Source organism: Marmota flaviventris, chromosome 18 (assembly GCF_047511675.1).
Source record: "Marmota flaviventris isolate mMarFla1 chromosome 18, mMarFla1.hap1, whole genome shotgun sequence".
Taxonomy (NCBI): Eukaryota; Metazoa; Chordata; class Mammalia; order Rodentia; family Sciuridae; genus Marmota; species Marmota flaviventris.
In genome coordinates this window covers 9,687,162-9,709,567 of record NC_092515.1, presented here as the reverse complement: position 1 = coordinate 9,709,567, position 22,406 = coordinate 9,687,162, and positions in this window count along the sequence as shown.

Here is a 22,406-nt window from a genome sequence, read left to right as displayed (position 1 = left end):
CGGGGAAAAAAACCTCAACAAACTTCCACCTTCACTTGCTCTTAGTTCACTTAAAAGTCACTAATTTGTGGTTTCACACAGCTGGGCAGTATTAGTCACCCACTACATTTTCTGTAGATAACATCTCGCATGTGGGTTTTGATAACAATGGTGTCTAAATTACTATTCAGGGATTTGAAGACTGCTTTTCCTGAAAACACTGACTCTTGTAAACTATGACTTTCATCATTCATAGAAAATTCAGCCTGTCCTAAAAGTCCTAGTCCAGTACCTATACCTCTAGTAATGTCTCTTGGGGTTTTAGCATTTGGCCAATTTTCATATACTCACCATAAATGTTATTGCCATTGGAGACTAATTGCTTTTGTGCATTTTGAATAAAAAGATTCAACTTCAAATCTTTGAGCATCCTTTACAAAGTTAATAGAGTAGAAGTAAATCTACGGTAGGAGGAAGTGCTGCCTAGCATGTACCAGGTCCTAGATTCCATCCCCAGTACCAAAAAAAAAAAAAAAAAAACATTATAAACAAAAATGTATTTCTAAAATAATATTGAAGTAATCTAAAGGAAGACAGGGGGAAATTATAGAAATGCAAAGATCAAACAGAAAACAAACTAATAATAATAGACAGGCTTAAGTCAACATATAAACAATTGCATTAAATGTAAATGCTCTAAATATACTAATTACAGACAAGCCAGTCATGGTGGCACAGACCTGTAATCTCAGTGGCTCTGGAGGCTGATGCAGGAGGATCACAAGTTCAAAGCCAGCCTCAGCAATTTAGCAAGACCCTAAACAATTCAGCGAGACCCTTTCTCTAAATAAAAATATCAAAAAGGGCTGAGGATGTGGCTCAGTGGTTAAGCACTGTCAGGGGCTGCTCTGGAGAGGAGCTATGCACACACCTTTAGGTCCTGAGTAAGAGGTCCTGAAGTTATTGCACTCTGCAATACATTGGGCTTTACCTCTGCTTGAATAATGAGGTGTGGCTCCAGGAATGGAGGTCACCCTGTGGGGTTTCCAATCCTACCCCTTACCCTTTTTCGGGTAGAATGTCCCATGGAACAGTACCCCCAATAAAAGGCGAGCATCAGAACGTGCCCCTTCACTCTCACCAGGTTCTCATGTCTTTCTCTTGCTACTTTTTGTCAGAGCTTGAGACCCAGAGATGGGGAAGCCTTCCTGAAACCCCCAGGAAAAGGCATTCCACGTCTGCATGGTCTTTTCATGTCACCCCAAATTCACCTGAGTGACTTTAGTTCAGTAGCCCACACTGGATGGGGGCTGCAGAAAGCAACTTGGGTTCAATCTCCTGTATCAAAAATAAATAAATAAATAAACATGTTATGTGTAAGAAATTCACTTCAAATATAAAGGTAGATTAAGTTTGCATGGCAAGTGACTTACCCGAGACAGAAATTCAACCAAGAGATTTTATGGAGGGCTGCGGGAAGGCGAAGGAGAGGGAGAGGGCAGAGAGAGCATGAGCTTGGAAGCTTCAGCTTAAGAAGGGTTGCTTGGCGACTTGCCGGGTGCTGATTGGCAGGGGACTCAGGAACAGCCAGCAGACACTGTGTCCTGGTGGGGGGGAGGGGATTGGTGGAGAAAACTTTTGAATTTGGCGCCCTTCAACTTGGTGCCCTTTGGAGAAGGAGGGGAGGGGTAAGGGATTACGTGATGGTCTTCTCTGAGATGGAAGCGGGGAGAAGCCAGATGGGGGAGATAAAACCAAAAAGGCAAGGTCCTACACACACCTAACAAGGTTGATATAATAAAGTAAAAGGATGTAACAAGATATAACATTAATAAATAGCAGACCACTGAAATAAAAAGCAACATGGAAGAATCTTATAAACATGCTGAGCTAAAAGCAGAACTCCATTGCATGGCTGTACCACAGTTGTTCACCCATTCACCAGTAGGAGGGCATTTGGGTCAGTATGGCCCTGTGTCTCCCTACCCCGCCCCCACCTCCCCTTTGACTCCTACTCCTCTTCTCCCTCAACTTTCCTATTTCTCTGGCTTCTTTGTCCCTTGCTCTCACTCCTGCTGTCTCTATTCTCCCCACCTCACCCCTCCTCCTGTTACCAAAAGCTAGTCCTTGTCCCCAATGCCAATCCAGTAATGAGGACACAGTTTTGAGGAAAAGGAAAAAGAAGGTTTATTTATTTGCTAGCAAAGGAGAAACATAGGGAGCTCCTGTCTCGGAGGCTGTGAATCTTCTCAGTAGTACGAGCAGGGGACTTTTTAAAGAGATGATTCAAAATCTACATTCTTCGTGTTCTCTGTCGGAGTTGTAATGCACTTGTTAATTTAGGAGATGGTCATTTCTGAGATCTCCTGGTACCATCCCCAAAGTCTGAATTACTTTGTTCCTATGGTGGGTGAGTACTCAAGGACAGATAAGTCTGTTTAAAATGGGGAAGAAAGGTAATCCCGTTTCCCTGAGATTAGGAGGGGGAGAGATTAGGGAGGAGCATGGAGAGAGGAAGAGAAAGAAACAGGTCCATTTTAAAACTAAGTTGCAGGGCAGAGCAGCAAAAAGTAGGCCCCTGTTACACTCCCATCATCTCCCCACTCCTCTGCTACCCACCTCTCTCCATCTCTCCCAGTCTCTCCTGGGTTCATTTCCTTGCTTTCTAAGAAGTGTCCCCTGAAAGCTCATGTATGGGACAATGCAGGCAAAATGATTAGATTATGAGAGCTGTGACTTATTTGATGCATTAATAATTTGAAAGAAGTAGGGTACTGGGTGGTAACTGTCTGCAGGTGGGGTGTGGCTGGAGGGAGCTGGACTCTGGGGTGTTCCTTGGGGGATTACATCTCCTTCCCTGGCTTCTTTCTCACTTGCTCTCTCTGTTTCCCGCCTGCCTTGACTGGAGCAGCTTCTCTCCACCATGTGCTTCTGCCATGATCTTCGGTCTTCCCTCCGGCCTAGAATAATGGTCTCCGACTTGCAGCCCACAGCCCGTCTCCCAAGATCCAAGATGCTACGGCTGCCTGTAGTCCCCTTGGGAAATTTTCATCAGGCCTCTGAAGGCAGGACCAAGCTTGCCTCACTGAGAGATCCAGGAAGGGTGTCACCAGGTGGGCTTCTGTTCCTTCTGGTGCTCAGTGATGTTCATGAGACTCCACACATTTTTTTTTTTTTTTAATTACCTTTCTGGAGCATGAGAACCTCAGTGCCAGCCAGGGAGGTTGGAGGCAAGTCTGTCACCTATTGTAACCATGGTCCACTTTAGCTTTGAATATAGCCCTGGCTGCTCTGCCACTGCCATTTATTTTTTAAATGGACTTTTTTTTTCTCTTCCTCTCTCCCTGCATCCCCCTAATCTCCACCCCCAGCCTCAGGGAAACAGCATTACCTCTCTTCCCCATCTTTGGCAGAATTCTCTGTCCTTGAGCACACACCCATCACAGGAACGGAAGTAATTCAGACTTCAGGGATGGCACTGGAAGATCTCAAAGATGACTGTCTCCCAAATATACAAGTGAATTTCAACTTCAACAGAGAACACTTGGAAAGTAGCTTTTTAGTCACCTTTTTAAAAGCTCCCTGTTCCCCCTGATGGGCACAATCACAGCCTCTTGGACTGGAGTCCCCTGTGGTTCTCAGTTGCTAGCAAAGTAATCAACTTTCTTTTTCCTTTTTCTCAAAACTGTGCCATTATTGGATTGGCATCGGGGCATGGACCGAGCTTTGGGTAAGAGCATTGGCAGCTGACCTCAGCAAGGCCCAGTCATCATGGGGGCCTCCCCCGAGAAATTTCCCAAGTCCCTTTTTGGGGGCGGGCAGCTGTTTTCTCAGCCCTACTGTCTGGGGGCTGAGAAACAGAAGGAGGGCGACCCCCCGCGTCCGGGCTGCCAGCAATGTACCCTGACCTTGGAGACCTAAATCTGAGCTAGTGACCTCGAGGGGCCAGTCCTCGGGCGCCACCTGGCGGTCACATTTATATCGTTTTCTCACAGATCATTGGCGAAGCTGGCGGGATGGGAACCAAGAGCGGTGCCCAAAGCAGAGTTCCAGGAGGCGCAGCGACAGCAGGTTCCTCCCATATTGGTCCCCAACTGGCGTGGGAGCAATTCATGGACATGGTACCTACAAATACCTGGGCGAGTGGATTTGCGGGCCACGTGGGTGGCTGGGTGGGGGGGTGCTCTGAGCTAACTATGGTCCAGGTGCGGAGCTCCCCTCTCCCAAAATTTATCCAGATGCAAAAATAAATAAAAATCCCATTGCTCTTCCTCTTCCTGATCAGTTGTCCTTTCTGCAGAGAAACTATTCAGTTTCTGGTCTAATTTTATGGAGGATTCAAACAGGAGTTAAGACTTCAGTAGATCATAGATTTTGGTGCCCACAGCCACCACAGGGAGAGACAAGAGGATTTAACACATTCAGTACCAAGTTTTCAATCTTTGGATTATTTCAGTTAACACAGGTGCATTAAAATAGGTTGGAAAAATATAGAATTTATATATATTGCATTAATGTTATTATATAATAATTATTATAGCATAATTATATTACTGTCATTACATGATTGCATTATATATGACATATATAAGTTTTTATAGGTGTTCCATAACAGGGGAAATGGGACAATATTTAATTAGTAAATTAGACTTCCTTACTATCTCTTCTGTTAGTGGTTATCCCTCTCTATCCCAGAATTGGTTCTGGTACCCTGTGGTAGACACCAAAATCTGTGGGTGCTCAAGTTCTTCAAGTAAAAGAGTATAGTATCTATATATGATCTACTTAATCTTCCCATATTTAGGGGGATAGGTACCAGAGATTGAATTCAGGGGCACTCAACCACCAAGCCACATCCCTAGCACCATTTTATATTTTATTTAGAGACAGGGTCTTACTGAGTTGCTTAGTGCCTCACTATTGCTGCAATCCTCCTGCCTCAGGCTCCTGGGCCACTGGAATTACAGGCGTGGGCACCATGCCCAGCTACCCATATATTTTAAGTCCAAATTTCTTGTAATATCCAAGGCAATTTAAATGTTATATAAATAGTTGTTATGCTGTAGTATTTAGAGAATTTTGACCAGAAAAGTCTGTACATATTCACTACAATTTCTTCCCAAGTCTTTTCTATTGCATGGGGATGCAGAATTTGAGGATAAATACAACAGAAAAAATATTTAGATGCCCAATGTGTGTCAAATATATATTAAAAACAGAGATATGTGGCAAAAAGGACAACAAGGTTCTTGCTCTTATAGGAGCCCTTTCTTACCTGTGGAAGAGAGAAAACAGGGTATATAAATACACTGATAAGTTTGTGACTTATGTACCTTGATTATAGGGATGTTCCCTGCAGGATTGCTAGACCACACCAGCTCTGTCTCTTCTAGTGTCCCCTTGAGCACTCACCTGTTGTTCCTGCTGCATAGAAGATGTGAGGACAAGTTCTATGACTCCTTTGAGCACTGTCACTTATATTCAAATTAATAATACTTAAATTTATCATATTTAGTTATAAAAAAACTAAGAATTCACAAGACCTTATGGAGGATCGGTGAAGAAGTGAATGAAGAGCAATTTCCCAGATTAAGAATGAATGGAGGGCTGGGGCAGAAGGTTACGTTTCATCCAGCAAAGAAACTTCACAGTGTTCTTAGGACAAATTCCTGGCCTATGTGAAAAGGAATTTGTGGACATTTCCTTGTTCAATTACTTTGAAGGATAGATTAACAAGCAACTTGGTCTTTTGAACAATGACTACCAAAAGTGGGGCCCAGTAGTGAGCGCTCCTGGCTGGTGAGAGACAACACTCCTCGCCTGTCTACATGTCCAAGTTTCCTGCATGAGGGTCTGCAGTCAGGACCATGGACAGAGCCCCATTCATTCCCAAGCAGGTGGCATCTTGTGGCCAGAGAATGGAAACAATGGAGAAGTCCCCCACTTTGGGTCTTAAGAACATGTTCAGGGATGACAGAGTAGAGGGTAGATATTAAATCAGTGAGCTCTGCAGAGACTAGAAGATGTAGAAATCATTGAACACACCAGGTGTCAGTCTCCTGCTGCTGCAGAATCAACTATTCCTACATCCTGTGGCCTGAAACAATCCCCTTTATGACTGCTGGAGTCTGCAGGCCACATGGATGGCTCTGCTTATCTGGGACAGGCTCAGTGGGTCTTGGGCAGGGGTCACCCACATACCATGCTCAGTTAGTGGTGCTGTATGTATGCTGACTCATCTACAAAGAACTCACTCATGTTGTCACCCAAAGAGGTCTCAGAGGGGGACCTCTACTCAGGACAAGTGGGGTCTTGACTATGTGATGAAAAAAACATTAGCAGCTATTAGTAGAAGCATAGAGATGTATTTTGGAAATCGGGTAATACACATTCGAGGCAGAATGCAGGCCATCTCAAGAGTGAACATTGCATTTCACTCTTTGTTATTTGTACCAGCAATTGAATCCAGGGATGCTTAACCACTGAGCCACACCCCCAGCCTTTTTATTTCAATACAGAGTCTTGCTAAGTTGCTTAGAGCCCACTAAGTTTCTGAGGCTGGCTTTGAACCTGTGATCTTCCTGCCTTAGCTTCCTGAGCCAGTGGGATTACAGGTGTGGCCACCACACCCTGCTCCCAGCTCCTCTTTGAAAGAAAAGTTGATGACAGTATAGGAAGGTATTCAAGGATGAGATCAGTCTGGTGATCACAAGATGGTTTATGGTGGTCTGTTGGTCTCAGGATCCTTAGGCTGATATGGTCTCCATGATCAGATGAGTAGATAACACAAGGAAGTCCCCTAAATTATGTTTCTTAAAGTATAACATCTCTCTATACTTAATTTACTTGTGGGTGGGTTAATAGCACACAAGGTAATTTTCATAAGAAGGTTAATTTTTGGTAACTTTAAGATTTACAGACTTCCCAGAAATTTGGTAGTGATAGACCTGGGAGACAGACAAACTTGGGGAAATATGTGGAAACTGGGATTAGAATTACATCTTCTTGCCCTTCCTCTATATCCTTTCTACCTACTTTGAATTGAATCAATCTGACTTCATTGTGAGTGGTAAGGGCCCCTAAGGGGACTCTGTGACCTGCAGAGCTCAGATTCAACTCTTGCTAACCTGCCCCTAAGTGTCTCCAGACTCTAACTCTATCCCTTTGTCCCCTTGGAATTTCTTCTCTTGTTCCTGAAGCTGTCTTGCCTGGATTCAGTGTTATCCATATTTAGCCTCACCATCCAGTTTAATTAATAAGTAACCAAGTTTTCCTTGGCTGAGACCTAGCTAGGAAGGTGAGATCAATTGTAAGCTCTCAGTTCTCTTCATCTGTGCTTTTCTATCTTCCTCCAAGCTCCTGGAGAACAAGGATTCATCACTTCAGATAGAGCTCAGGGATCCACTCCTGATCCCCATAGTCTGCCTCAAAGAATCCAGAATCAATGTCTCTGGAATATACAGACATGTCTCCATGAGGCTTTGGGTGAATCATTCCTCCCCAGCATCCCTGGGTACTGCGGAATTATCCCTTCCCCTCTGCACTGCCTGAAATATATGGACTATATTTATGTTTTCAGCAAGAAAATATTTGTTTCATTTTTTTAAAAAATCACTCAAGCCAGGCACGGTGGCACACATCTGCAATCCCAGAAGCTTGGGAGGCTGAGGCTGGAGAATCACAAGTTCAAATCACAAGTTCAAGTCTCAGCAATGGCAAGGCACTAAGCAACTCTGTAAGACCCTGTCTCTAAACAAAATGCAAAATAGGGCTGGGGATATGGCTCAGTGGCTGAGTGTCCCTGAGTTTAATCCCCGGTACCCCCCAAAAAAATTACTCAAGGCTGCCTTTCCCTTTCATGTCCTCCCTTGGACACATTTTCCTTGCTTTGCCCACAAAGTTATCTCCCTCTCTTAAGATTGCCCCATTTTTCCTTGAATATGTATTCATTTTCCAAAATAAACCTGTCTAAGCCTTTGAAAAAAATAATCACTTGGCAGTGTCCAGGCAATTATTTGTGTTATATATAATAATAAAACAGCCTGAGGTGATTGTGTATGTCTGCAATTCCAGCAGCTCCAGAGGCTGAGGCAGGATGGTCACAAGTTCAAGGTCAGCCACAGCAATTTAGAAGGGACCTAAGCAATTTATCAAGACTCTGTCTAAAAAGTAAAAAGGGCTTGAGATGTAGCTCCAGGCCAGATAAAAACCACAGATCAGCACAGCTTTTATTCAGGAATGGGGTGGTGCCTCATATGGACCTACTTTTCCTGCCTGAAAATGAGCTCCTGGCCAAAAGGGGAGTTTATGCTTATATAGGTTATACTGCAAGGTGACTCAATTAATGAATATGTCAGTTTGGGCTATTTTTACTGGCCCAGCTGGAGAGTTTGGGGTCAGTGGTCAGTATCTGGGGAAAAAAAATTACAGAGAGGTCAATGCTTTGATCTCTTCCCAGAAACTGTCATTTCAGACATATGGATGTCTCCTCCCTGGGGCCTCTCTTGTCACTGGGAAAGAATGTACTGGGAAAGGATCAATATGTTTTCTTCTCTCTCATTCCCTCTCCCTGGACCATGTTATTTTGGGGTGTGTCATTTTTCATATCCAACATTCCAGAATCTAGAGTGTTGGGGTATATGAATTGGGACAGCGAGGTCTCTGGCTAATTCCTGATGGGAAGAGGTGACATATGGGGGGGCCTCCTTTTGGAGTCCTGGAAGTAGCATGAGGGTCATGCAGAAGGAGGATGTGTGGGAGAAGGGCTGAAACCATTGCAAGTGAGTGATGTCGATTCCCTTTATGCTGCTCCAGAAATCAGGCGGTGGGTAGCAGGATGAGAGATGCATTGAGATGTTCCTGGAATTTGTTGCTGAGCTGATTCCTTTATTAAGAAACTGTAAAACCAAAATAGGAAGAAGAAAAAAACATATTATAACAGGGGCTGGGGCTGGGGCTCAGCAGTAGAGCACTCACCTAGAATTGTGAGGCCCTGGGTTCAATCCTCAGTACCACATAAAAAATAAATAAATAAATAAAGGTATTGTGTCCATCTACAACTAAAAAGTATTTTTTTAAAAAAGAAAAAAATATTATAACAATAATTGGCTTGTTAGTTTAGGAAAACAATTGTAGCATATAGAATAAAGACTAATTATCTTACTATTGTTAGGAGAATAATTTTAGCATGAAAGGTGAAGAATAACTAATTTGCTAGTGCTAGGAATAAGATTTTGGCATGTAATGTGGCTGAGAACTCTATTATTCTTAATTAAGGTCCAATCAGATTTAGGATGTTCTTCCTGTGATTTCAGGGGTCCAGTGCCTTTGGAGCAGAGCAGGCATGATTAACCTTGCCAGCATTTTCCTGATGGTTTAATCTTTTTCATCCAGCTTGACAACCTACACAAAAAAAAGAGCAGGGATACAATTAACAGTATGGTTAAGGCTAGTAATATGGCTATACGTGTAGAAAAGTACTTTAAAGGGTTAAGGGAATAAATTCCTTTAGCTAAACTGTCCCAAACCTTTTCATTATCAAAAGTAGGTGTTTTGGCATTAAGCATGACCAGGACCTGAGATTGTAATTTTAATGCATCCAAAGAAGCATTATGAAAAAGATAAATTCCCATGAGATGATTGTGTACACTTTGCCATTGAATCTCAGTGTCATTGTATGGGACTTTAGTAACACAAACGTGGGTAATATTATAATGTCACTGCAGTCTCTGAGCCATCGTAAATCTTGTACTTGTTCTCCTGGCCATATAAAAGAATCTTTTAGTTGTTGATTTTGTTCAGAATTTCCTGATCAATATGTACATGACTTTGCCAGTTTGCAGCAAAACTCAGATTCGATTATCCCAGTGAAGATAACATTGCCAGCTGTCAACAATCAGATAAAATGTGAAACACTTTTACAGGAGCCAGGTGGCTACTGGCCTTTTGGGAATCATAACACCTCCTCCTGAACTTCACCATACAGTCCCATTGACACATCGTTGCAGCCTGCAGTTCTCACATTTAACATAATATATGTTTTGTGAGGCATTATATTGTATTTGAGTGGGCCCAGATAATAAAACATAGGGATTTAATACACATACTGAGGTGGAATTCCTTATGAAAGGAAATATTAAGATGGATAACATTTTTAAACTTATTATATTGAAGATCACTGTTTCAGATTCAAAAAGTCTCCTGAGTCAGACTTATTTTCCGCATTCCTTGTGGTCCTAGAGCAGTTTAATCTCATCTCTTACCACTCCCGGTTGGTTTACATAGAACAGCATTCTTCCCTGACTGGTTTTTGCAGAACAACAGAAGCCAGAGAGTCCAATGAATTTTGTAAAGTCTGTACCAAATCAGTGACCTGTTGGGTATCTACAATAACCTGTGCTGACTATTTTTACAGTGCATAGAAGTTCCTAATCTACTGCTTCTGTGTTAATCCCAGTGGATGTTTCTAGCCCTCTGTGTAAGGGAATGACTTGGGCTCTCTCCTACATCTGGCGTGTGCTGTTATTGGAATGGGTAAGCCTTGGTTGTGAGGTAAAATGTCTTCTAAAATATCTTTATTTTTTACTAGTAATGGACAATACCTTTATTTATTTATCTTTATGTGGTGCTGAGGCTCGAATCCAGTGCCTCATACATGCTAGGCAAGTGCTCTATCACTGAGCCACAATCCCAGTCCCACAAGATATTTATCTTTTCTTTTAACTTTCACATCTCCGGTAATTAAAATGTAAGGAGATTGAACACAGGCCTGCAGGCCATAACAAGAACCCTCCTTATAATTTCTGCCTCCAAAGTCAGGTAAAATCTTGTCAGTAAAATATGAAAATTCTGAGGCAGCCAAACATCTTTCTGAGTGCCACCTTCACTTAAGGTCAAGATGTTACTAACAAATCCTCCAGGGGTCTGGCAGCACCCTTGCATAATTGTTTTTTGTCAATTCTAGGAGACCAGTCTAAAATGTACCCACTATTTCTAAACACCTTATGCTGTACTGGGAAAATATTTATACAATCCATCTCCTTAGGAAAAGTGCCAATTTCTATTGTAGAACAGTTAGTACAGTGACATATTAGTGGACGTTCTGCTGAAATAACTGGCTTGTTATGAGAAAGTCCCATTTTAGTAACCGATCTGATCTAAGGCTTTCAGTCCTCAGGGACAGTATGATTAGATAGTCTAGGTCCCCCAACTGCTGTCTTTTCCTCAAAGGACACTTGACATTTGCAAAATGACTTAAAGCACAAATGATGGCTTGAAGTTCTGCGCTTTGGGCAGAAGTATATGAGGTTTGTATTACCTCTGTAATACAAGTAACAACAGCATGTTTATCACAGGACCAACATATAAGTAATTGAGCACTATAGCCAGAATAATTCAACCCAGTCACATGGATGGGAGCAACATGGGTGTCTGTAAATCCTCCCATCATATATGAGTCATTAGTAAATACTGGGATGGATTCTCCCATCCACACCGCTAGGTGTACTAAAGGTGGATCTGGAAAATATGTCCAATAAGTTTCTCCCTGGTTCCCATTTACCTTACAGCTCTATAGAGCCACAAGCATCATCGTTGGAGATTTAGCTTTTCCTTGCTGTTGAATCATTTGCTTAGCCTGCAGCGTCAGATTCTTCGGCTGCTTCCATGAGGGTAGTTTTACTATTGGGTCTCTCTGAGCCATTTTCTTTCCCCTCTTCCTTCAAAAATTCCTCTTGACAGTGGGAGTCAGGTCTGAGTCTCTGGATCAATCTTCAGCCATTTGAATCTTGGTTCTAGGTCCTCCATGCCTGACGGTGTGTTCAAGTATCCAAATAGAATGAAAAGCACCTTCTGGGAAAAAACAAGCATGACCTCTGCCCCACATAATCCCTGGATCTGGTCCTCTCCATCGGCTAGTCTGGAAGTCCTTCCACCACACTCTGCCTGAAGGGCCTGTTACTGTGGAAGACATGTGTCACTCAGCTGCAGTGAGACATTCTAAATCACAGTTTAGAAAATTTAAAATGCACAGAGCATGATTGAGGTTATTTGGGGGGTCCTAGTCCTATCTCCCCATTTTTTGTTTTTGTGATTGTAGGTTAATAGGTAAATGAGCTCATTCTACAATAACTTGACCCTGAGGGTTGTAAGGAATGCCTGTTTTATGGTCAATATCAAACTGTTGGCAAAATTGTTGAAAAGAAGAGCTAACATAAGCTGGTGCACTATCAGTTTTAATCTCTAAAGGACATCCTAATACTGCAAAAGCAGCTAAAAAATGAGGAATAACATGTTGAGTATTTACTTTTGCATGGACTGTGGCAAAGATAAATCTGGAATAAGTATCTACAATTACATGTACATAACATTTTTGACCAAACTGAGGATTGTGAGTTACATCCATCTGCCATAACTGATTTGGTAGTAACTCACAGGGATTTACCCCATATTGTAAAGATGGAAAGTGTATAACACACTGGGGTTGGTGACATACAATTTGATGAGCTTGTTCTCTAGTAATATTAATTTTTATGTAAACTAGAAGCATTTTGATGATGCAAAGAATGTGAAGCTGGTGCACAGTTATACAAAGACATTTGCTGGCCAACAGCAACCAATTTATCAATTTTATCATTACCTGATATAAAAGGGAGATTAGTGTGGGCCCATATATGGCCTATAAAACATGGATGCTGATGCATTTGTACTGTCTTTTGCAAAGTATGAAACAAATTAAGTAACTCTTATGATGGTGTATACCAAATAGTTGAAGCTTCAATATTTTTTGTTTCTCCAACTGCATAAAAGCTATCAGAATAAGTATTAATGGGTTCATTTGCAAAATGACTTAAAGCACAAATGAGATCTTGAAGTTCCACTCATTGGGCAAAGGTATTTGAGGTTTGTATTACCTCTGTATGAGCGGGACTATAAAAACCTGCTTTACCTGAGCTTGAGCCATCAGTGAATACTATTAGTGTGCCATCTATTGGTTATATGCGTACAGTCTTTAGAAAAATAAATGCAGTTGCCAAGGCAAGTTGAATAATTTTATTATGAAGATAATGACTTTCCATCTGATCAGGAAAATTAGCAAAACCTACTTGCCAAGTATCAGATGTTTGGAAAAGCCAATCATTCTGTTGAGCATAAAGTGGGATGATTAATATTAGATTCTGATCCAACCTGCTGTAAAACTCATGTTCTGCCCTTAATAACCAACTGAGCAGCAAAATCATGAAAAGAAGTTAATGACTTTGAGGAGAGTGAGCTAAATGGATGTATTCAATAACTCCCAATGATTGCCATATTGCCCCCTTAGAAGCGTGAGAGGTTGGAAATATTATTAAACATATAGGCTCTTGTGGGTTAATTCTAGTAAGCTGAGCATTTTTTAACATTCACCTATTTATTTATTTATATTATTTCTTACATACATCACAATAGAGGAGTGCATTACATTCATAATTTTTTTGCATTATAATTCTTAATACACCTTTATACCACAATTTATCAAATCTCTGTTTGCATATAAGGTATGTTGACACCAAATTCACATCTTCATACATGAATTTTGTATAATGATGACCATCTCCTTCCACTATCCTTGCTATTCCCCTTCTCCCTCCCTTTCCCTCCCACCTCTATTCCCTATCTAGAGGTAATCCTCCTCCCTTGCTCTCCCTCCCAACCCCATTTAAGCTGAGCATTTTTAATAGCAAATTCAACTTTCCTTAAGGCCATTCTCACTTCTGCTGTGAGCTGACAAGAAGAAGTTGGAGAAGGATCCTCCTGTAAGATCTGAAACAAAGGATTCAAATCTGCAGTAGTTAGTTTTAAAGATGGCCTCAGCCAATTAATATCACCTAATAATTTTTGAAAATCACTAAGGGTATGCAGTCCCCTGACTCTTACTTGTAAATTTTGAGGACAGATTTTGCTCCCTTCTATTATATGACCTAGATATCAAAAAGGGGATGTCCTCTGCACCTTCTCAGGTGCAATGAACAAACCCACTACAATGAGTGAATTTTCTAATTGAGCAAGGACTTTCAAAAATACATCTGGGTTAGCATGAGCTAAAAGTATATCCTCCATAAAATGAACAACATATACATCATGGAATTTCTCCCTCACAGGCATGATTTGACAAAGGGTTGGGCTATTACACTTTTACTGAGGCAACACCTTCCAGCAATATCTCCTTACTGGTTCTTTAAATTTTACTGCTGGGATGCTGAAGGCAAATCTTTTACAGTCATCTGGAGGCAAAGATATAGTGAAGAAACAATCCTTTAAGTCTATCACCAATAGATGATAATTCAAAGGAATGGCTGTAGGGGAAGGAGGCCCTGGTTGTAAAGCTCCCTGGGGCTCGATAACATGACTAATTGCCCTGAGATCTTGTAACAACCTCCATTTACGAGGCTTTTTCTTAATTACAAAAATGGGTGTGTTCCAAGGACTAATAGTAGGTTCTAAATGGCCAGCCTGAAGTTGTTTGTGAACTAGGATGTGGGCTAATTAAACTTTCTCCACTGTTAAGGGCCACTGACAAACCCAGATTGGCTCTTCTGTAAGCCAGTTAATTTTTCCTGCTGTCCTCTGGGTCAGGGACAAAGTCAGGGACCCTGCCAAAAATTCTGGCTGAATGAATTAATTAGTCTTTGCTGGGAAGACTGGGCTACAGGTAAATACCCTTCTTATAAATTTCTTTTGATTTCTCTAGAAGTAAATTTTTGATTAAGTCCCTGAGATGACATGATGGAATTTGGAGTTATTAATAACAAACTTAGACTTCTTAGAATATCTTGGCCCCACAAATTCACTGGCAAGGTGTCTAGGACATAAGGCTTAAAAATTCCAGAGTTGCCATCTTTATCTTCCCAGCGAAGATATTGAGCACTTTGTGCAGGCTGAGAAATCTGACCAATCCCCTCTAAACGGGCAGGTGTGATGTGTAAAGGCCAGTCCCTGGGCCAGTACCTGCTAGATAGGACAGATCCATCAGCCCCAGTGTACACGATGCCTCAGAATTTTTTATGATTGATTTCAAGATCTAGTAGGGACCACTTCTGCTGAACTAATTGGGCCCAATATGCTCAGTCCAGGGACCGGGAAGTTGAACTTTTACCCAGGCTGTTTGCAGAGCAATAAGGCAAAAATATTAACTGTGCTAATACATCCCTTAAAGAAAGATGAATACCGTGATCTGACTGTACTGTAATTTCAATTTCTCTTTTAAAATTTGGGTCAGTCATCCCTGGCAGCACCTGAATTCCCCTTTGTGTCAAATTGTTTCACCCCCAAATTAGGCCTATGGTATGTGGTGGCAGTGGCCCATGAACCCCAAGTAAACACTCACTTGGCCCCATTTCAGGAGTCAAAGTTATTCCCATGGCTGGTTCTAGCCCCAAGCTCTTGGCTGAGTTGGAAGCATTCCTGACCCATAATAATAACAGGTGAGGATGGCCAAGCCTGATGTCTGAGCCTGCGACTCCTCTTCCGATGTAAACTGAAACACCCCTTCTGTTTAATGGGGCCTTCCCAGTGCAGAAGAAGATGGAAGTGAAGTCATAAATGGTGGCAGACCATTTCCACCATGCCTACCAGAGAATGCCCACACCATGTGGTCACTTCTCCAATAGCCGCATCAGTGCAAACTCAGTGAAATTTCTACCCGATTATGCAGCAACCCGCAGTCCCAAGTCATATGCCCAGGTTTACCACAGTTAAAATACTGCCTCTGAGAATGGCATCTCCTAGACTGAGGTTGTAACACTTGTTTTAAAGTGGCAGCAAGTGTTAAACCCTGCAATTATGTGGGACCCACGTCAGAGCAAAGGCAAATAAATTTAGAAACAGTTCCCCTTTTCCCATGGGGTAGGAGGATCTCATGACAAACTGTTGCATTTTCAAAAGCTAATTGTTTGATTAAAAACTCAGAGGCATTTGAATCCCCTATGGTCCATTTTGCTGCCTGGTAAAGACCGTGCCACAAAGTCTGAGAACTTTTCCTCTGGTCCCTGTTGAATTTGGCTAAACTCCAGAGTTTTTCACCTTTATATTCAACAAGCCTAAACAACCATTTACCTGTCTGAGATTTTATTAGTGGGACCGCAGCAGCCGATCACAGAAGTCAAGAGAGAGAGAGAGAGAGAACGAACAGGGTGTTGATATTTATAGGATCAACTTGGGGTGAGGGGGAGCAGGGGGAAGTGGGATGTTACTTCTTTATTGGCCAAGAGTTCTCGCCACTTCAGGGATTGGAGGTGCGCCATTCAAAGTTCACACCATTCACAGGGATTGGAAGTGATGGTTCATGCGCCATTCGTAGTTCGCGCCATTCAGTGCGTCATGGACCTGAACTCCCGGAAGAGAAGCGCTCCGGGCTCCATCTTTACCAACATTCCTCCATTTTTTGTTTTGGTTTGGGGGCGTTATGCTCGGTCTGGCTACTTCCTGCTGAGTAAGGGCATCATTTAGAGGGAGGGAGATCAGTTGGTTGGAGAAGCGGGGCCAGGAGGCCTCATATCCATGTGCTGAAGGCATGGATTTCCTCCGGGGAGAAATCCATGAACTTGCTCTGTAACCACAAATTGTTGGATATAATGAGCCACTCATTGGGGTGGCTGGGTGGGAGGATAAGTCAACTATCTTCCTGTAGGGCTTGTAAGAATTGCATGCATTGGAGGGTAACAGATGTTATCTTTGCTAGGAGGAGGATCAGAGGTACAGCGTAAGCCACAAACCTGCAGCTATGAAAAGAAACAAGAGAGACAGCATTAATTTCTGGCATGTTGTCCAGTCTGTAGGGCTGGCAGAAAAAAGGCCTAGGCCCAGGAGAAGGCAGATTAGAACATATAAAGCTAAACACCAAGGGCTTATTTCTTTGGAATGGTGGGGTAGAGATGGCCCTTCAGTGGAGTTGTCATTGGGTATCTTCATCTTTCAGCACTTGGTGGAGGTTTCTCGGGATGAGTGGACGTGAATGTTGTCTAGCTCTTTGGAAAGTAGCTGGTAATCCCTAAGGAGGAACTGATTGAAAGTTTGGTTAGAGATTTTGTTATTTATCCTTGAAGGAATTTTAAAATGCAAGGAAGGAAGGCATAGAATAAAAAAGACCCCAACTAGAGGTCCCAGCATTGGGAGAATCCAGCAGAGGAGGTTTGTAAAGAGGTCCCAGTAGGATTTTTGTGCCAATTGCAGCATTATTTTTTCTAGTTGTTCCTGTAGCTGTTTAATCTTATCTTTCACTATCCCTGACTGATTAACATAAAAACAACATTCTTCCTGTAAGAACAAGCAGAGGCCTCCTTTCTCCGCCATGAGTAGATCTAAGCCTTGGCGGTTTTGTAGGACTACTGCCACTAGGAAATCTAATTGATTTTGGAGGGTAAGTATGGACTCGGCCACCTGTTGGAGGTCATCTATGAACAATTTGGATAATTGGTTATAGTATGTGAGGGAGACAGTCAACCCTGCTGTACCCATTGCCAAGTCTGCTGTAATTCCTAAAGTAGCAAGGAGAGGTATGAATTGGATTGTCCGTTTGGATCTTATGTGTGTCATGAGAGGGATTGGTATTTCTGTATATCCTGGAACTATGTCTACATAAGGAAACAATAGAACAAGAGTACATGTGCCTGCCCAGTCAGGGGGCAGACAGTGGTATACAGTTGTCCCACATAAAAGTGATGCTTCAGAGACTGGTGGGCAGTGGGTCTTACTACATTTTGGTAGAGAGGCTTTTTGTTGACATTGCTTTTCAGATGAGTTTCCTACTGGTACATTTCCCAATGACTGAAAACATAATGGAGCAGCTTGGTAGAGAGGGACACCTGAGAGTTTGGCTGTGGTGTCTTGAGTTGAAGGAGTCTCATTGAGTGTAGCCTAAGAACTATTTATCGGGTATGCCATTAGTTTTGGGGATTCAGTTCTAGCCTACTAACACAGCCAACATCCCTGTACATAGTTTGTATTATTAGTAGCCTTTAACAGATTGAGAGAGAGATTGACAAGTTTAAGAGAGAGAAGAGGATCTTTGACTGTTTTTGCCTTAACCAAATCAGGCAGCCAATATTCTTCCTGTTGAATGTCCAGCCACTTGGGCATGGTGTGGGGGAAGCCGGGCCTGGGTTTTTCCCAACAGCCACCCAGTATCTATTGTTATTGTGATCACAGACCTGGGGATCACCATGGTAACAGTCTTTTGGAGGGGTTTCATTGAAGAATTTAAAACCCCTCCTGCAGTTCATGGGACAGGATGGTACAGGGTTTAACCTTCCCTGCACTATGCTTTGAAATAGAGTTAGCAAGTATAAAGCCAGTAGACATAGGTCTAAAAAGGGTGTGGGTGTACTGTGTTGTTATGGGTTCCTAGATTCTATCGGGAGGCCCATTCCATGTGTGTTCTTCTCCTCCAGAATGGAAGGGAGGGGAAAACAGAGCTTGAGAGAGGGTTATCTGGGGATATCTCACAGGTAAATCTGGGCAATTGTGGGGGTCCTGAAAGGTTGGGAGCTGTGGTGGGATTGTCCTCTGGAGGGCTTGCCACCAGTTTTAACCTAGAAATATGAATCCAGGGGGTTAGTTTCTTTCCTTCCTATTGGAGTTTTGCACATTGGGTGTACACAGGACTACCTGTAATGGCCCTTCCCATTTGGGGGTTAGGGGAGATCTTTCCCCTGGGGAAGAAAAGTAGACTCATTCACCTGGTTTGAGGGGAAAGGAGGCAGCTGAGTTTTCTGGCTCAGAGAGTATAAGAAAGAGGAGGGGAAGAGCATGTTGATCAGGGAGGGGCCAAGGTTCTGGTGAGATTCCTGGGGGGAGAACATTATCTCGAAGGGGGAGGCAAGGGATGCTTTTTTGGTAAAGCCCTCAGGCATAGTAGGGCAAGAGGGAAGAGTTTAACCCAATCTAAATGAGTCTCTAAAAACAGCTTTGTTATGATATCTTTCATTGTGCGGTTGGCTCACTCAACCTTACCTGAGGCTTGGGGGCAATAGGGACAATGAAGGTGCCATGGGATGGACAATGTCTTTGCCACATTCTGGGTTACTTGAGAGACAAACTCAGGCCCATTGTCAGATTGGATTCGAGTGGGCATCCCAAACTGAGGGATTACTTTGGTCAGGAGGATATTAGCCACCATAGTAGCCTGCTTATTCAAGGTGGGAAAGGCCTCTACCCAACCCGAGAATGTGTCTATTAAAACTAGTTTGTATTTGAAGTTTTTTTACTCTGGGCATGTTGGTGAAGCCGATTCCCCAATCTGCCCCGGGAATGTGGCCCCTAGCCTGATGAGAAGGGAAGGTTCCGGGTTTTAAAGATGTATTGGGATTCACTCTTTTGCATATCTGGCATGAGGCTGTGATCTTCTGTATCACTTCTTTATCCTGGGGAGTCAGAGTAAAGAAAGAGTGGAGAAAGGCTTTGAGAGTCTGCGGACTGGTGTGGAAAATGGAGTGGAGGTAAGTAAAGAGGACATGTTTAGGTGGGTCTCCGTTATTGGGTAATGTTGGAGAGCACATGGAGATGAGAGATCCGGTGGGGTCTGAAAGGGCGGCTGACCTGGCTGCCTGATCTGCTTTTGAATTTCCCTGTGTGACGGGGGAGGAGTCATTTTGGTGTGATCTGCAATGGACAATTCCAAGTTTTTTTAGGAAGCTGGGAGTAGTAGTAGTAGTAGTAGTAGTAGTAGTAGCAGCTTGTAGTAGCTGGGTGATGTATGTGGAGTTGGATATAGAGGTGCCCTTTGAGCTCAGGAGACCTCTCTCCTTCCAAATTGCTGCATGAGATAAGAGAATGTGGAAAACATATTTGGAATCAATATAAAGGGTAAGATCTTTCCATGCTGCCAATTCGCAGGCTCGCGTTGCAGCTACCAGCTCAGCCTGTTGGTTGGTGGTATTTGCAGGCAGGGGATTGGCTTCTATTACTCATGATAGGGACACTATGGCATATCCAGCTTTTCTGATTCCCCTCATGCATAAAGGAACTGCCATCAGTGAACCAGGTGTAATCAGATTGGTCTAGAGGTCCCTGAGTGATATTAGTTGGGCATGGGAGGAAGTTTTCTAGAATTTCCCTGTATTTATGTATTTGGGATTGTGTTTGACCTTGAGCCTGAGTGGGTACCAGAGTTGCTGGGTTGAGAGGGGTGCAGGTTTGGAAGGACATGGAGGAGTCATAGAGGAAAGAGACCAAGAGAGAGAGAATTTGACAGGGAGGGAGGGTTTGCAGTCCTTTGTACATTAGCAAGTCCTTGAGGTGATGAGGAGAGGTGACAATGATTTGAGCTCCAAAGGTAAGCTTTTGTGAACATAGGAAGCCACTAGGGCATGGAGACAAGGAGCCCATCCCCTGGATGGACAGCTGGATCTAACTGTTTTGAGAGGAATGCCACCAGAGCGAGGGTGGGCCCATACCTTTGTCCCAGCATCCCCAAACCTTGCCCTTGGTTTTCATGAACATAGAGAGTAAAAGACCTATTAACATCTGGCAGGTGTAGAGCCGGTGCTTGTAAGAGGGCCTTCTGGAAGGTTCTGAAATGTGGTGCAGCTGAAAGTAACAAGGGCTCATGCTTGTTCCCCTTTGCTAGATCATATAGAGGTCTGGCAAGTAATGAGTAATTTGGTACCCATGCCCTAAAATAGCCTGCCAGACCCAGGAACGAGAGAATCTCCTCTTTAGTTTTTGGTACTGGAAGGCTTTCAATAAGGCCTTTTCTATCGGTTGTGATAGCTTTCTTCCCTGTGGAAATGTGGAACCCTAAGTAAACAACCTCAGAGAGAGAGAGAGAGATCTGCACCTTTTGCAGAGAAACCCTATATCCTTGTTGAGCAAGAAAACTCAGGAGGGTGGCTGTGTCAGACTTTGAGGTTTCTAATGAGGGACTACAGAGGAGGAGGTCATCAACATATTGTAGGAGGGTTGAGTCAGGGCATAGAGGGAAAAATCCTCAAGATCTCCGGCGAGAACTTGTCCAAAAATAGGTGGGCTATCTCAAAATCCCTGGGACAGGACAGTCCAGGTTAACTGTCAGGAATGTCTAGTTTCTGGATCAGTCCAGTTGAAGGAAAATATGTCTTGGGAAGAGACGGGTAGTGGAATCTAAAAGAAAGCATCTTTAAGATCAATAACTGAAAAACAGGTGGAGTTTACAGGAATGGAGGAAAGGATAGTATAAGGGTTTGGAACCAGGGGATGTATGGGCCTGTTTGAAGAATTTATTAACCTCAAGTCCTGCTCCAAACAGTATGTTCCATTAGGCATTTTTACTACTAAAATTGAGGTGCTGAATGGAGAGTGTGTGGGACAGAGGAACCTCTTTCTTAATAATGATTGTCTAACCCTTTCTGAATGATTGGCTCTAGGCCCTTAAGACTGGCCATTGGCAGCAGGTATTGAGCCTGGTTTGGGAAGTGGTTAGGGTCTTTAAGATGCACTTCCACAGGAGAGCAATTTGCAGAGGACGGAGTTTCAGCGGATCTAGTATTTTACAGGGGAGGGGAAAGTGTGTGTTCTGGTGGTCATTGGAGTCTCCACACCAAACACAAAGAGGTAAAGTCTCTTCTTCATCAGGGATTAAAGCCATGATGAAGATATGAGTAGGGTAGGACAATAAGGTTAGGTTATGGAGGCCTTCAAGATGGATAATATATCCCTTCCCAGCAAGGGGATCAGGCACTGAGGCATAACCAAAAAATGGTGTGAAAAGGAGAACTCAGATAAGGAGCAGGTGAGGGGAGGGGTTCTGCACGGGATGATGGTTTCACCCCCTACCCCGACAATAGGAGATTTAGAGGGATAGGTAGTTCCCCAAAACTCTCTCAGAACAGAGAATGTGGCCCCAGTATCTACCAAAAAGTTTATGGGACACCTGGCCACTTGGATAACCACCCTGAGTTCCTGCTTGGTGATTGAATAGGTCGGGACAGAAGACCCAGGGCCCCATCAATCCTCGGCTGCTAGGCCCAGCAAGTCACTGGCGGAGTGACTGACCTCAGCTCCCCTCCAGGAATTGGGGAAGTCTGATCCCCAGTGGCCAGGACATCGGCATCTGGGGCACATCTGGGCAGTGCCCTGGGGTTAGGGCAAGCCTTAGCACAGTGTCCTTCATTACCACACTTAAAGCAGGGCCCAGGGGGTCCTCGTTGTGAGGGTTGTTGTCTCCCCTTTTCCATAGGTTGGAAGGAGCCCTGTAACACCTGGGCCAACATCTGGCAATTTTGGCATTTTGCTCTTTCATCTCTGTTGTGGTAGACCTTGAAGGCCATGGCCAACACCTCGGTCTGAGGGGCCCAGGAGTCAAGGGTCCCCTCTCTAATTTTTTTAGCTTTGCCCGGATGTTGGAGTAGCTTTGTGAGAAAAAATAGGTCATAAGAAGTTGCCTCCCATCTGGGAATTCAGGATCCAAATTAGTG